The sequence below is a fragment of the Paramisgurnus dabryanus genome, chromosome 8 (genome assembly GCF_030506205.2).
Source record: "Paramisgurnus dabryanus chromosome 8, PD_genome_1.1, whole genome shotgun sequence".
NCBI lineage: Eukaryota > Metazoa > Chordata > Actinopteri > Cypriniformes > Cobitidae > Paramisgurnus > Paramisgurnus dabryanus.
In genome coordinates, this window is record NC_133344.1 from 30,717,050 (window position 1) to 30,732,010 (window position 14,961).

Consider the following 14,961-nt stretch of genomic DNA (forward strand, 5'->3'; position numbering starts at 1 on the left):
AGAGCGTTAAGAATATACACGGACCGTTCTGCCTCATACCGCAAGTCAGATCAGCTGTTCGTAAGCTTCGCACAACATTCCTTAGGTATGCCGCTCACTAAACAGAGGCTATCTAAATGGATCGTCGAAGCCATTGCTTTGGCTTACGCCTCCCTGAATGAACATTGTCCAGTTGGTTTAAAAGCTCACTCCACGAGGGGTATGGCTTCATCTTGGGCTTGGTCTACGGGGATTTCTATCGTTGACATTTGTAACGCGGCCGGCTGGTCCTCGCCGTCTACGTTTGTCAGATTTTATAGCCTGGATGTCCCTGCCTTACAAGCACAGGTCTTATCGGCTTAATGATTCACGCGATTGCGTTTCTGTATGCCTTCACGGTGCGTTGCTAGCTCACCGTCATGGCTACCTATTAATAAATCATGCACAGCTCGCGGCGCGCTCAGGGAACCCGCCGTCTCGTGCTCTATTGTATATGCATCATGGTGCGTTTAGAAACTTCACTGTATGCGTATTACTGTCTCATATATGGTGCTTACACTTGCGCTCGCTAGAGCTATGTATATGCTGGGTTAGGGCCACATGCAGTGTCTCTCCGGTAAGGGCACCTCAGTCCGTTGTGTATGCACGGCGGGATGGGATTACGTTCCCCCATAGCGTCAGCAAACTGACGCAATGCGAAGTGAACCGTATTGAAAGGGAACGCTTAGGTTACTCATGTAACCCCGGTTCCCTGAAATAACGGGAACGAAGCATTGCGTCGCTGGCCGTGCTACAAACGTCTACGCAGCGAGTGTTATTCGGCTGCGCGCTTCAGTCGAATAATAATGAGCTCTTGACGTATTTCACCGGCTTATATAGGGACGTGTGCCACGCCCCCGCGCGGGCTCAAACGTCATTGGTCTGTATTTTCTACAGACGTTAACCAATAGGCTTCAATCACGGAGTAAACAGGAGTTTCCCCCATAGCGTCAGCAAACTGACGCAATGCTTCGTTCCCGTTATTTCAGGGAACCGGGGTTACATGAGTAACCTAAGCGATTATTTTGTGGTTACCATGGTTTTACTACCATGTGTTTTTGTTTTAACTGTAGTAAAACCATGGTTAATTTTCGTAAGGGTTTGTCAAGATGCATATCAGTATTGTTTTTGTAAGATTACCTAAAATAACTAAGGCCTAGTCCTTGATTCATCTAAACCTGGTCATGGAAACAGTCCTTCGATTCTATTAAATCAGTATTAAAAATATATCCAAATTAAATTAATGCTTATGTGTCTGACTATATAGGCTACATCTCAGCCTTCATAAAGACATATAACGTCAGGATGTGATTCATTTCCTTTTTTAACATTATTTCTAAACAAATAGGCAGCATTTTAAATGTAATGTAAACAAACAGAAAATGACTAATGTGAAAAGTAGAAAACTTTAAGAAAACTTTTTAAAAGAAGTGTTATTACCTCGAGAGATGCTTTGTAATGACACGTAAGGAGTGTAAACAACTGCAGGGGAATAGTAGAACAATGTTTATTAAAAATAAACACAGAGAGAGTATTGAGAGTCAATGCGGAAGTAACAGTCCGGTGTTGTTGTTGTTGGCAATGGTGGCGAAGACTACGGTGGAAGTTGATGTTTGAGTGCGACGTTGGTGGAGTGGTGAGCAGTGGTGAAATCCAGGCTGAACACGGGAACATCCACACGAAGACGACCAGTGTTTGGAATAACGCCGTTTAAAAGAACGGCGTTACGTAACGGCGTTCATTTTTCAGTAACGGGCTAATCTAATTAATTACTTTTCCCGCCGTTACAAGCCGTTAACGTTACCGGACGTTAAATGCGGTGCGTTACTATGCACTGACTTAACCTGTGTGATCCAAACGCAACCCTGGCTCACACAGCTAGTGAGGAGGTAGGTTAATAACGAGATAAGCGATTATGATTGGCTAAGGCAGAGTAATGTGTTTCATGGTAGCCAATCAGAGCCAATGTTGTTATACACATGCCAGCGCACGCGCCTGCGGCGACACACACACAGGGCGAATTCCAATCGAAAGTGATGATCACTATGCCCTATTCCCTTCGAAGATCAAATCTCTTGATGTATAAACTCTAGATAAAGTTGCGCAATGTTGTCTGATAGTGTGGCTAATTAAAATACACTTGGTGATAAAATACAGCGTCTTTTTCTGTTTATTTGGATTTTACATCCCCTTCGCGAAGTGCCCTTCAAGGGCGCACACACGGCATTTGGAATTTACCCACACACACGCAACAGCTAAACAGAGATTCGCGGCAGCAGAAGAGATGGCGAGTCAGGAGGAGCAATGCGATGAAAAGTTGGCATTTTCAAGGTGGAGATATAAGCACTACTTCAAATTCATTGTGGTCAAAGCAAGAACGTGCATGTAATGTGTACATTATGTCCGGGAGCGAAGACTTTGTCGACATCCGTTGTAAGCAACTCTAATTTAATGAATCATATTGTTAAACTGTTTACTTTTTTAATGAAGAAAACGAAATACAGCAGCCTATGTCTTCCAGACTATTTATCTCAGTTTGATTTATTTAATTTGCTACAGTTATTGCAAACACACTTTATATTATTTAACTGTTTACTTTTGAAGAAAATACCTGAAGTACAGAATGTCTACCAGACCAGTTGTCTGACATTGGGAGTTTGATTTATTTTAATTAAGAATACGACTACAGAGCAAACACACTTTTTGTTGTTTAAAAGTTAACTTTTTGTGAACAAAACACTTGGAAGTACAGGTTGTTTACTTGACCAGTTGTCTCAGGTTGAGAGAGTTTTATTTAATTTAGTTTGCTGAAGTTAAATGCACTTTATATGGTGTAACTTGTTTACTTTTCTTACAAAGATAATACTTGAAGTGTAGGATAAAACTCTTGCTGTCTGTTGACGTGCAATAAATATGGAAAGTTATGTATGAACACCTGTCTGTTCTACTCATTTCAACTGACATGTGAAAACTGCTAAAAAAATACAAATTCTTTGACATATGTGACCAGTCACGGAAAGTAGGGACACAAGTCGGATCTGGGCATTTTGAGTTATTCACAGATTCTGAAAGTGCAGTTTCTAAGCTTTCCAACGATGTGTAACACATGGAAATCTGATAAGATTTGGAGAAGTTGTGGCCATTTGAATATAGGAACTCAGAAATACTCAAACCGAGAAAATCGAGACGAAAGGGACTCTTCTTTTCAGCTGGGGGAGACAATAGGGCTCATTTACATCTCATTTAGCTAAGCCATGCCCCCTGTAAAACCCTTTTTGAGATGTTCTAGCATCATATGTAGTATTTTATGACCAAATGACAACCCGCAAAAAAAAACATGACTCTTTTACCTTTGTGGGGATCACAAGTCGAATCCAGTCTGTTTCAGATTATCCAATGACCATTATTTGTCCACAAATGCGTATAATCCGTGAAATATAGATTGTTTACATCAGATTTCGCATGAATGTCTGGTAATACAATATAATATATAATCTGAAGACTATTTAAATCGTAACATGTAAGGGTATATGAGCTTACACCCCGTTAAACACATGAACCCGCCTTCAAAGTTTGTATTTAAAATAGGGAAGTAGTATAATAGATCATCCAAACAGCGCCGTCGAAAACGTGACATCCTTTAGAGAGGTTACCAATGGCTCGCTCGTTCCTCCATCAGCCAATGACTTCATGGAAAATATTGATAGACAAAACATGTAGCCAATTATATGAAGAATACAACGATATCTGTGTAACTTCTGTGTGTTTGGACTCATGCTGCGCTGCAAGAACTGACATACAAATGACGTCAAAGTACCGCGAGAGCGAGTCGAAATTAAACTACTCCGTAAGATTTCTTGAAGAGCTCTCGCGGTACTTTGACGTCATCCGACTGCGGCGCCGCATAAAGTCAGTGACGCGGCTGACGTACGATGCGGCTGACTGTTATTTGTTCCGCCCCAGCTTCTTTTATTTTTCTTTTGTTTTGTGCGCCCGAGCTTTACAGTCTAAGGAGACGCAGGCTATAAGTTTGAAAAAAAAAAAAAACTTAGCAAACATGTCTGATGAACAGGGCAGCGCGTCACTACAGTCACGTGACTTCACGCTCGAGCCGGAAGAGAAGACAATGCTGAATAAAGTCGTAATTCTGCTATTTTTGGACCAAACTGTATTTTCGATGCATCAACACAATCTTACTGACCCACTGTTGTCACATGGACTACTTTGATGATGTTTTTTCTGGACATGGAAACCATACATAGATTTTCAATGAAGGGGAAAGCTCTCGGACTAAATCTAACGATAAAACATCTTAAACTGTGTTCCGAAGATGAACGGAGGTCTTCCGAGTTTAGAACGACATAAGGGTGAGTCATTAATTACATTATTTTCATTTTTGGGCGAACTATCCTTATTAAGTAGTCACGCTGTTCCCTTTGAGGGCGGAGGCGAAAACACAAGCTTATACAGTATGTAAATATACACACAGACAATGACGCCCCCCGCTGCACGCTAGAATCTCCGGAAAAACAAGCCTATTTTAACCGCAAAATGTACGCTTTTAAATATACAAAAACTGCTATCTCAAACATGGAGAGGCTTCTTCGTGATCTTAACTAACAGATTCTGCAATAAAACGAAAATCACAAATTTCGAAAAAAAAACTTTGTTTCTCATTTTCTCGAAACTTGTGCTGCCGACTTGAGTCCCTGGTTTCCGTGACGGGTCACATATAGCAACTTTTTTTTAACCGTAACGCAAATAGTTACTTTCCCTGGTAACGAGTTACTTTTATTATAGAGTAATTCAGTTACTAACTCAGTTACTTTTTGGAACAAATAGTGAGTAACTATAACTAATTACTTTTTTTAAGTAACGTTCCCAACACTGAAGACGACAATAAACATCCAACTGTAAACGTAATCCAACAGAACACGGAACAACCAAACAACACAGTGTCGAACACAAAGTGAGAATCTGGCAGGGAACAGAAAGTCAGGTGAGTATTTATGGTGGTGATGTAATGATGAACAGCTGGAGCGAGACAATCAACACACAGGTGAAGGGAATCGCTCTAACGAGCACATGGCTGGGGTGAGTGAACAAACAAACACACACACACATGACACGGTGGAAACAGTGGATTTTCTACCGTGACATGCTTGAGTCGTGAGATGGTGCTTTTGTTAAAGTATTGCGAGATTGTTGCTCTTCTGATGCATGATGCGATTGCTGTCGCACATCTGACCAACCAGCAAGCACCTTAGACAGTAACTGTTACTTGACGACGAATAGTGCTGTTGGTTTAATTTTGTCGGTACTTTTGCAGTAGCTTAGTTTCAGCTCTGAAACTTTTGTAGTCGAACGCGGATCTGGAGCTGTCTCCGGCATTGTTTAAAATCGACAGACACAACTTTGCCAAGAGACCCGCCATCCAGGGCCAGATTAACACTTTGTTATACCCTGGGCAACAATATTCAAGGGCCCCATCATCATGACTCCAGGATCACCATAATATGGTCATATACAGAATATATTACTGTATTATACAGTACATATACTCAATACTTCAAATTCTAACTGTCATCGGGTGTATTTTGATTTACAAATATTTAAATGCTCATACAAATGCACTACTATGTCCCCTATCAAAGACATTCACTTACATTTACATTTAGTCATTTAGCAGACGCTTTTGTCCAAAGCGACTTACAAGTGAGGTAAACAATAGAAGCAATTATGGCAACATAAGAACAGCAATACATAAGTGCACTGGAAATAGTCTCATCAAGTCCAACACAATATACATAGCCAAGGGTATGTAAGTAATTTTTATTTTATTTTTTTTTAGATAAAGAGGAAGAAAGATAGAGAAAGAGATAAAGAGAAGGGTAACTAAATAAAGATAGTAAATCTGTAATTAGAAAGTTAGGTAATGGTGGAAGAGATGGGTTTTTAGCCGAGTCTTAAAGACAGCTACAGTGTCAGCTGATCGTGTCACGACCGGCAGATCATTCCACAGTTGTCGGACAGTTCCTGAGAAGGTACGCGTTAGTGTTTTCTTCCCTTTTTGAGATGGTACCACAAGTCGTCGCTCGGTGGCAGAGCGCAGTGATCGAGAGGGTACATAAGGCTCTATAAGCAAGCGAAGGTAAGGGGGTGCTGACCCAGTGGTGGTTTTAAAGGCCAGGAGCAGAGCCTTACATATGATGCTATGAAAACAAAACACATCAGCATCTGTATAATCTCCGAAGTGTACTCATAAACACATAAACTGAATGTGTTATCAACATGTCAGTTTATTATAAGAAAAAAAAGACTTTAACAGCCAACAGGTTTACAGCTGGGGAAACTGCTGGACTGATTTTTAGACTGGTTTAGTGTTAATCAACATCTAACTCAAGGCCAAAAGTTACTCAATTGTTAATTAAAATTAAATAAACTGTTTACAAGTATTATTACAAGACCATCATGTAGCCTAACATTAGACACCCAAACCAAAGTGACGGAAATGATAATTTGCCAGACTGAACTGAACATCAGCACAGAGGCAAGGCAAGGCAAGGCAAGTTTATTTGTATAGCACATTTCATACACAGAGGTCATTCAAAGTGCTTTACATACAAATGAGAAAACAAAAATCAAAGATACATGAATTTAAAATATCAATTAAAAGAAAATAAATGTGATTTTAATAAAAACTGTTTAAATGAGTGAAAAAGAATAAAACAGGAATAAAAGTATAAAACAGTTAAAAATAAGAATAAAAACAATAAAAATAAAAATAATTAAAATAGCGCATATATAATATAGTGCAATCAGTTCGGACGCAGCATAGTGCTCATTCAGTAAATGCATAGCTAAACAGATGTGTTTTGAGTCTGGATTTGAATGTGATTACTGTTGGAGCACATCTGATCTCCTCTGGAAGCTGGTTCCAGCTGCGACTGGCATAATAGCTAAAAGCTGACTCTCCTTGCTTTGAGTGAACCCTTGGTATTTCTAGCTGATGTGATCCTAATGATCTGAGTGATCTGTTGGGTTTATGTTCAATGAGCATAACAGCAATGTATTGAGGTCCTAGTCCACTGAGTGATTTATATACCATTAATAATACTTTAAAATCAATCCTAAATGTAACTGGTAGCCAGTGTAGAGACCTGAGGACTGGTGTGATATGTTCATATTTTCTGGTTCTGCTCAGAATCCTGGCAGCAGCGTTCTGAATGAGCTGGAGCTGTCTAATGTTCTTTTTGGGAAGGCCAGTGAGGAGGCCATTACAATAATCCACTCTGCTGGTGATGAAAGCATGCACAAGTTTCTCTAAGTCTTGTCTGGAAACAAAGCATCTAATTCTTGCTTTATTTTTGAGATGATAGTATGCTGATTTAGTTATTACTTTGACATGACTACTGAAACTAAGGTCAGACTCCAGAATCACACCAAGATTCCCGACTTGATTTTTAGTTGTTTGACCCCCTAGCGTCAAGGTATGCATTCACTTTGAGAACTTCATCTTTGTTTCCAAACGCAATGACTTCAGTTTTCTCTTTGTTTAACTGAAGAAAGTTTTGACACATCCAACTGTTAACTTCATCAATGCATTTGCACAGGGAGTCAATGGGGCTGTAGTTGTTAGGGGATAGAGCTAAGTAGATCTGAGTGTCGTCTGCATAACTGTGGTAGGCAATTTTGTTCTCTCTCATTATTTGGCTTAGTGGGAGCATATACAGGTTGAACAGGAGTGGGGCAAGAATTGAGCCTTGCGGGACTCCGCATGTCATGGATGTCCACTCAGATTTATGGCCACCTATACTTACATAATAACCTTTCCCTTCTAAGTATGACTTGAACCATTTCAGGACCACCCCAGAAAGCCTGACCCAGTTTTCCAGCCGGTCAAGAAGTATGTTGTGATTGACAGTGTCAAAAGCAGCACTGAGGTCGAGTAGCACCAGCACTGATAGTTTGCCTGTGTCTGTATTGAGGCAAATATCATTTATTATATTTTTATGAGTGCTGTCTCTGTACTGTGGTGTGGTCTGAAACCAGATTGAAAAATGTCAAAGTAACCATTAGAAATTAAGAATTTGTTCAGCTGATTGAAAACAACTTTTTCAATGATCTTGCCTATGAAAGGAAGATTTGAGATTGGTCTGTAGTTGCTCAATACAGTGTTATCTAGGTTGCTCTTTTTCAGGAGGGGCTTAACAACTGCAGTTTTAAGGGACTTTGGAAAAGTCCCGGAGATAAGTGATGAATTTACCACTTTTAGGAGATCTGCTTCTAAACAGTTAAAGACAATTTTGAAAAAAGATGTTGGGAGTGTGTCAAGGGCACAGGTTGATGTCTTAAGATGCTCTACTGTTTTTTCCAAAATTTTACCATCAACTGCTTCAAAATCAGACATAGTAACTACTTTCTGATGTTGTGGTCTGATTTGTCTGACCCCTGCGCAGCTCAAGGATGTGCTGATCACCTTTCTGATATTATTGATTTTCTCAGAGAAGAAGTAAGCAAACTCACTGCATTTGCTGTCTGAGAGCATTTCACTTGGAATGTGGCTTGGGGGGTTGTTAGTCTCTCTATAGTAGCAAAAAGAGTGCGTGTGTTATTTATGTTGTCGTTTATAATATTTGAAAAGAAAGTCTGTCTAGCTTTGCCTAGTTCTACACTGAAAGCACGAAGGCTGTCTTTATAGATATTATAATGGACTACAAGATTTGTCTTCCGCCACATGCGCTCAGCTTTTCTGCATTGTTTCTTCATATTCTGGACCGCTGTTGAGTTTCTCCAAGGTGATTTTTGCCTGCCATTCTTCTTCCTAACTTTTACAGGAGCAATATCATCGATTGCACTCTTAACTTTCGAATTAAAGGAATCAAGGACAGTGTTAATTTCGTTGACAAAGACGATGACGAAAAATATTCGTCAACGAACCTTTTTTCACGGACGAAGACTAAATAAAAACTAAATAAAAGTCAGATATGATGACGAAGACTGTAACGAAATATAACTGACACTTAAGTCAACGAATAAAAATAAGACGAAAATGTTAGGGAGGGACGAATGGAGAAGAGATCCAATCAGAGCTACTCATTTTGTGGGGAAAGTTTTGTGGGATCCAATCAGAGCGAATCTTTGAGGGTAGGTTGATCTACGCAGGCAGCAGGCAGTAGAGGCATTTTAAAAACCCGCGGCAAAGTTCGTTTTCACAACAGGTTGTTTACATTATATTTAGTTGTACAGTCTTCGTTACCCAGCTTTGGCTGATTTCAGTTGACTTCGCTCGTTAGCAACACGCTAACGCGTTGCGGTGCACCCGGACTGAAGACATGTCTCATTAACAACAACAATGTCAGAGCTAGTGTCTAATCTGGTCACACTTCAAATATGACAAGACGACAGCCTGTAAAGACGACTCATCCAGAAATACATGCGAAGGTAAACATGCACGCTAAGGTTATTTTATAAGATAAACCACCGTGTTTTCGCTAATCTTGGAATAACATAGAAACAAATGGAATACACATCTGAACTGTATTGATTGTATTGGATTGTCTGAATTAATACTGAGTATAAATATTCAGTGTCCTCAAATTGAATGAAATGTGTAACGTTACTATTATAGTATATGTTGTGGTTTTACATGACTGGACAAAGTGTGTGTGTAAGTGCTTGTGTGTGTCTCTGTCTGTGTGTCTGTGCGCATGTGTATCTGTGTGTGCATGTCATTTAGGGAGAAGGCATATCTTTTTCAGGGACCATGTATATTTTTTAGGTAGAGCGGGCCTTATGCTTATTTTATGTGATATTATCTTTTGTGAAAAAGCCACGGTCAGTTTTTTTGACATTAAGAATAAAATAAAATACGTTTTTTTCTTTAACAACCATTAAATCTGTCTCTGTATTGCATATTCAAACCTTAATACCATTCCATAACAGACTAAAAAACTTAAGACTAGACTAAGACTAAAACTCTTATGATATTTCATCGACTAAAACTAGACTAAGACTAAAATATTTCAGATGACTAAAATAAGACTAAAACTAAATGGTGTGTTATTCAAAAGACTAAGACTAAGACTACATCAGAATTTGCTGCCAAAATTAACACTGATCAAGGAGAAAATCAACAGAGTCTGCAGATATGCTTGTTGTTGAAGATATAGCCTTCATAAACAGCACACTGGTGTTCTCATTTAAGGATCTCTTTTTGACAGAAACAGATCTAGTTTCAATAGTAGGAGTGATTAATATATCAAAGAAAATACATAAATGATCAGACAGTGCTACATCCTTAATAACAATTGATGAAATGTTTACACCCTTACTGATAATTAAATCTAGCGTGTGTCCACAATTGTGTGTGGGTCCATGTACATGTTGAGTCAGATCAAAAGTATTTAAAACAGCTGTGACATCTTTTCCCATACTGCTTTCTGGCTTATTTATGTGAATGTTAAAATCTCCAGCAATAGCAAAACAGTCAAACTCTGAGGAAATCGTTGATAACAGTTCTGTAAAGTCCTCAACAAATGCTGGAGAGTATAAATAATGATCAGTAGAATGCGTGGGGTACCTTTCAACACAATACCTAGATATTCAAAAGACGGGTAATTCCCAAATGACACTTGCTTACATTGATAGACATCTTTAAAAAGAGCAGCTAGACCTCCACCTCTCCTAGCAGTTCTACAGACATCCATAAAAGTAAAGTTAGGAGGGGCTGTTTCATTAAGTACTGTTGCACTGTAGCTTTCTTCTAGCCATGTTTCATTTAGAAACATAAAATCCAGGTTGTTTGTGGTTATTAAGTTGCTGACTAGAAGTGATTTGTTTTTAAGTGAACAGATATTTAATAGTGCTAACTTAACACTACAATTTTTTTCCCTAACAGAGATCTTTGTTTGATAAGTCACAGGCAGCAGATTAGATTGATTTGCCACACGATATGATCTAGCCTTACGCTTTCTATCATGTACTAAAACAGAAATAGAGAAAGATATAGCCACACTGAGTTCCTGCTTTTGTAAACATTTGATAAAAGTATTAGTATTTTCATAGCAGGAACCCGACACACATCACTGAGAGCCGTTATCAGTTGTTTTTGGTTAACCTACAGTAGATGGAGGAGGGTGTGTGCCTTGGCGTTGTGTTTGAGACCGAAGAGCTCTCACAGGACGAGGAGGGGGAACTGGGCCCACTGGCTTTGGTGGTTTTGGGGCTTGCCGTTTTCTGGTTGAAATCTGGGGGCTTGCAGCAATAGAGTGGGATAGTTTAGTTCCAGCATAAACCAGTTCCTCCATTTTTCCAGAGAAGGACAAAAGCGGGGATGCTGGAGAGAGGAATGAGATATCTAATGAGGAGTCCTGTTTTTCTGATGTGACCGGAGGCTGTGATATGTTGTCCTGGTTTCCCTGGCTGTTTTCCAGAAAGTCGTCCTTGGGTGCTGAATCTTGGAGCCGTTCTAATCTGACACAGTCTGAATGTGGTGAGCTCTGTGGGCATGACTCAGCTGAGATTGTGTCCATGAGCAGTGGTTGTTGTGGCTGCGTTGTGTTATCTCTGTCCTTGTGGGATATGTCAACGTCATGTCCATTCAGGTGCTGAAAAGAAGTCCTGTGGTCATTCATACTCTGTCCAGTTGTGTGTGTCTAATTCACAATTTTAAGTTATAATAAATGTAATAAGTAATTACGAAATATTATAACAATTCGTTCCCCTTACGAGAAAAAGATTAACTATAATATTATATAAATATATTATTTGAAAAAAACTAAAATAAATTGAAGAACAATTTCTTAACAAGAAGGTTTTTAAGTGCGAATTTACATTGCATCGGTAAAAACAGAACACAGTGTCTTAAAGAAATTAAAATTAGACAGTATTTATGAACCTGTAAATGTACAAAACGAATGCAATACAGAATATTATTTATGGCATTTTCAATAGTATATTAGTAGATAAATTAACATGTATCTATGAAAACGAATAAATCATTATTTTGGCTAAATTAATCTGGATAGATCATTTTAGTCAGACTAAACATTTCATCATTTCAGTACAAGAACAAGCTTAAATACTATCTATAACAACTTACATTTTATCCCAAATGTTACATGGTTGAAAATATGTAGAAATATAGCCTATACGAGAACAAATTACAGAACAAAAATGTTTAGGTCACGCGGACCGAACGAAAAGCCGTTAATTAAGCGGACTCTCTGTAAAATAGAGGACGTGCTGAATCAGTCGAGTCGGCAGATTATCATCAATGTTTATAATGTTCCACGCAGATACTGTTGATGAAAAAATGTAATATCTAAATGTCCAGGTAAGTCAAGTGTTCAGTCAGTTAATACTAAAGGCACCGGCGTTTTTGGCTACAGCTTCCTCATCCACGGAGTGGCTGCTGTACATACACAAAGAACTATAAATGTTTTTATTTTAAGTGGTTTTAATGCTGGTAAGCAATCAGTTATATTATGTACAAATATATTTGTATTTGTGTTGATCAGTTAGATTAAAGTTATTTTAATCTTTAAAACTGCATCTAGATGCAGACGACGCTACAATTATTCTGTCATCTTAGTTTCATTTCTTTCATTTATATATAAGGCTGACAACTTCATTAAAACAATATTTGAACTCCATAACTTATTGCTAGCCATTTTTACAGATTCTCGAACTAGCAAATTACCAAAGGGCATTCTGGGATGAGCGAGCGGTGCTGAGCGTATTGAGCGAGTGGAGCGCAATTTTCGGAAATGCGCTCTGCGCTCTGATGGAAATATTACCGCACCGCTCAACGCTCCGCTCCGCACCGCTCACATGCTCTGGTTTCTGATAACTGAGTCACCCAATATCAGAGTTCTGGGCTCAGATGCGCTCTGCGCTGAGTGCCGCTGTCTGCTCGATCTTGAGCGGCAGTTAGCATCAGTGTTAGCTGCTGGCTGATTTGATCGGTGTTCAGTCACATTTATCACATTTGGGGATTCCTCACTCATATTCATTAATACTTCAAATCTGTTCTCAAGATTTATAGGTGGTGGTAGAAAGTCAATGTTTGCAATCCTTGTCCTAGCTGTATCTGGGGTAGAGGAAGCTATTGCGGCAAAATGTGATGCTCGTGACAGCCTGGTTTCTCGATTGATTTTGGGTCTTGCTCCCTGTTTGTACCATTGATAAGTATGTTGATCATTAGATTCATGGGACTCACCGGCTGTATGCTGAGGGCGTCCATGATGACGAAGCTCTGTTGTGTGTTCCGTCTGGTTTGGTAGTCCTGTAAGTAACTTTGTTTCAAGAACAGCAATCCTTTGTAAAAGTCTGTCGCAGTTTGTGCAGCAAGTAGATTGTTGATGAGGCATTTCTTTTTCTTATCCTTTTGAATAAAGGCAGCTGTGTTTTTTCCTTCTGGAATGTAAGCTGATGGCGGTGGGAGGCTAGACGGATGAAAAATTCCACTTTTTTGTAATCCTCCAGTCCCGAAAGTTTGTATATTAACGTTGATGCCAAGCTTTGTTGTTTGAGCACTATGCTGATTTGCCGAAGTTAAAATTATAAGATAAAATATAAAAAAGCGATAGAGCAAAGCGCAGAGCAGTAAGCAAAAGCGTCCGAACAGTAGCAGAGCAAGAAGTACGTACCTTCATGCAAAAAAGACATGAATATCCTCACTGAAGATTATCATACATCTTGAACGTAGATATATAAATGAACACAGAGAAGGGAAGTTTAACACTATAGCACAAGCAAACATGTTGAAGAGGAACTGAAGGCAGCTAAAAACCATCAGGGCATAAACACTGGCTTATTTTATTGCATTTTGGATCCTTACCTCCAGATAAAGTATTAAACTGGACTGATGATTTAAATGTTGTTTACTCACATGTGCGTTGTTAACTCTCCGGTTACAGCACTCATCCACTCGTTCAATTCTCCACATGACTTCATTTGGGGCTAAGCAGACCTCTTGGTGATGTCAAAGTACCGCGAGAGCGATTCAAAGCAGATTTCTCCTTGTGATAACTGGAATCGCTCTCAGGGTACTTTGCTGTCACTCGCCAGTGGGTTCTTGTGGCGCTAAAGTAATTTGATTTGATACGCCGTAATTTGATTTGATAGGATCGCGCAGATACCTGCGTATAACGTAGACTACACCACTGTTTATACTTTACATTTTCTGCGTTTCTGATGTCCTTTTCCTGTTTTTATTTCGGCTTCGCGCTCCCACTTAGCTTCTCCATGTCTAATTTTTTTTCTGTTGTAGCACCGCCTTGCGTCACGTAACGCTCTGCAAACCTTTGACCCACTCTCTTCATTGGTCAGTCCACATGAGACTGACAATCAACCGCTCTCAACTCACGTTCAAAGTAGGCAGCGGAGCGTTTCTCTGTGCAGCGCAAAAGCCCGTGTTGACAGTTTTAATATGATGCAGCCAGCGGGAGATTACCAGATAGAGTATTTTGCTCGTGCCCTTGCTGCCGTGGACCCTCTAGAGGTCTTGGGCCTCTGGGCAATTGCCCAGTTGCCCGTATAGTTAATCCGGCCCTGCCGCCATCCCTTTGACTCTGATTGGCCCTGACCTGATCCTGACTGTGTAGCTTCGCTAATTGTAGCAAAGCTACTGCCCAACACTAGAGGTCAGGCCACAGGGAGAGCATCCAGGGTTACGTCACACAATTCCCAATGTGGTAAATCACCTAGGTTCATGTATTTACATGTACCTGTATGCATTTGATGCTTTTATCCAAAGTGAGTGTGAGTATATGTGTAAAGTTCCTCATTTATTTTATGTTTTCTTAGTAGATTATGTTGATTTTTTTATTTATTTTGTACTGGGGAATAAGAAAATAGCATTTCAGTATATTACATTGTGCGTATGTCATTTGTACATATCAAATATAGCATCTAGGCTGTGTTAGCCCTTTATTGTTG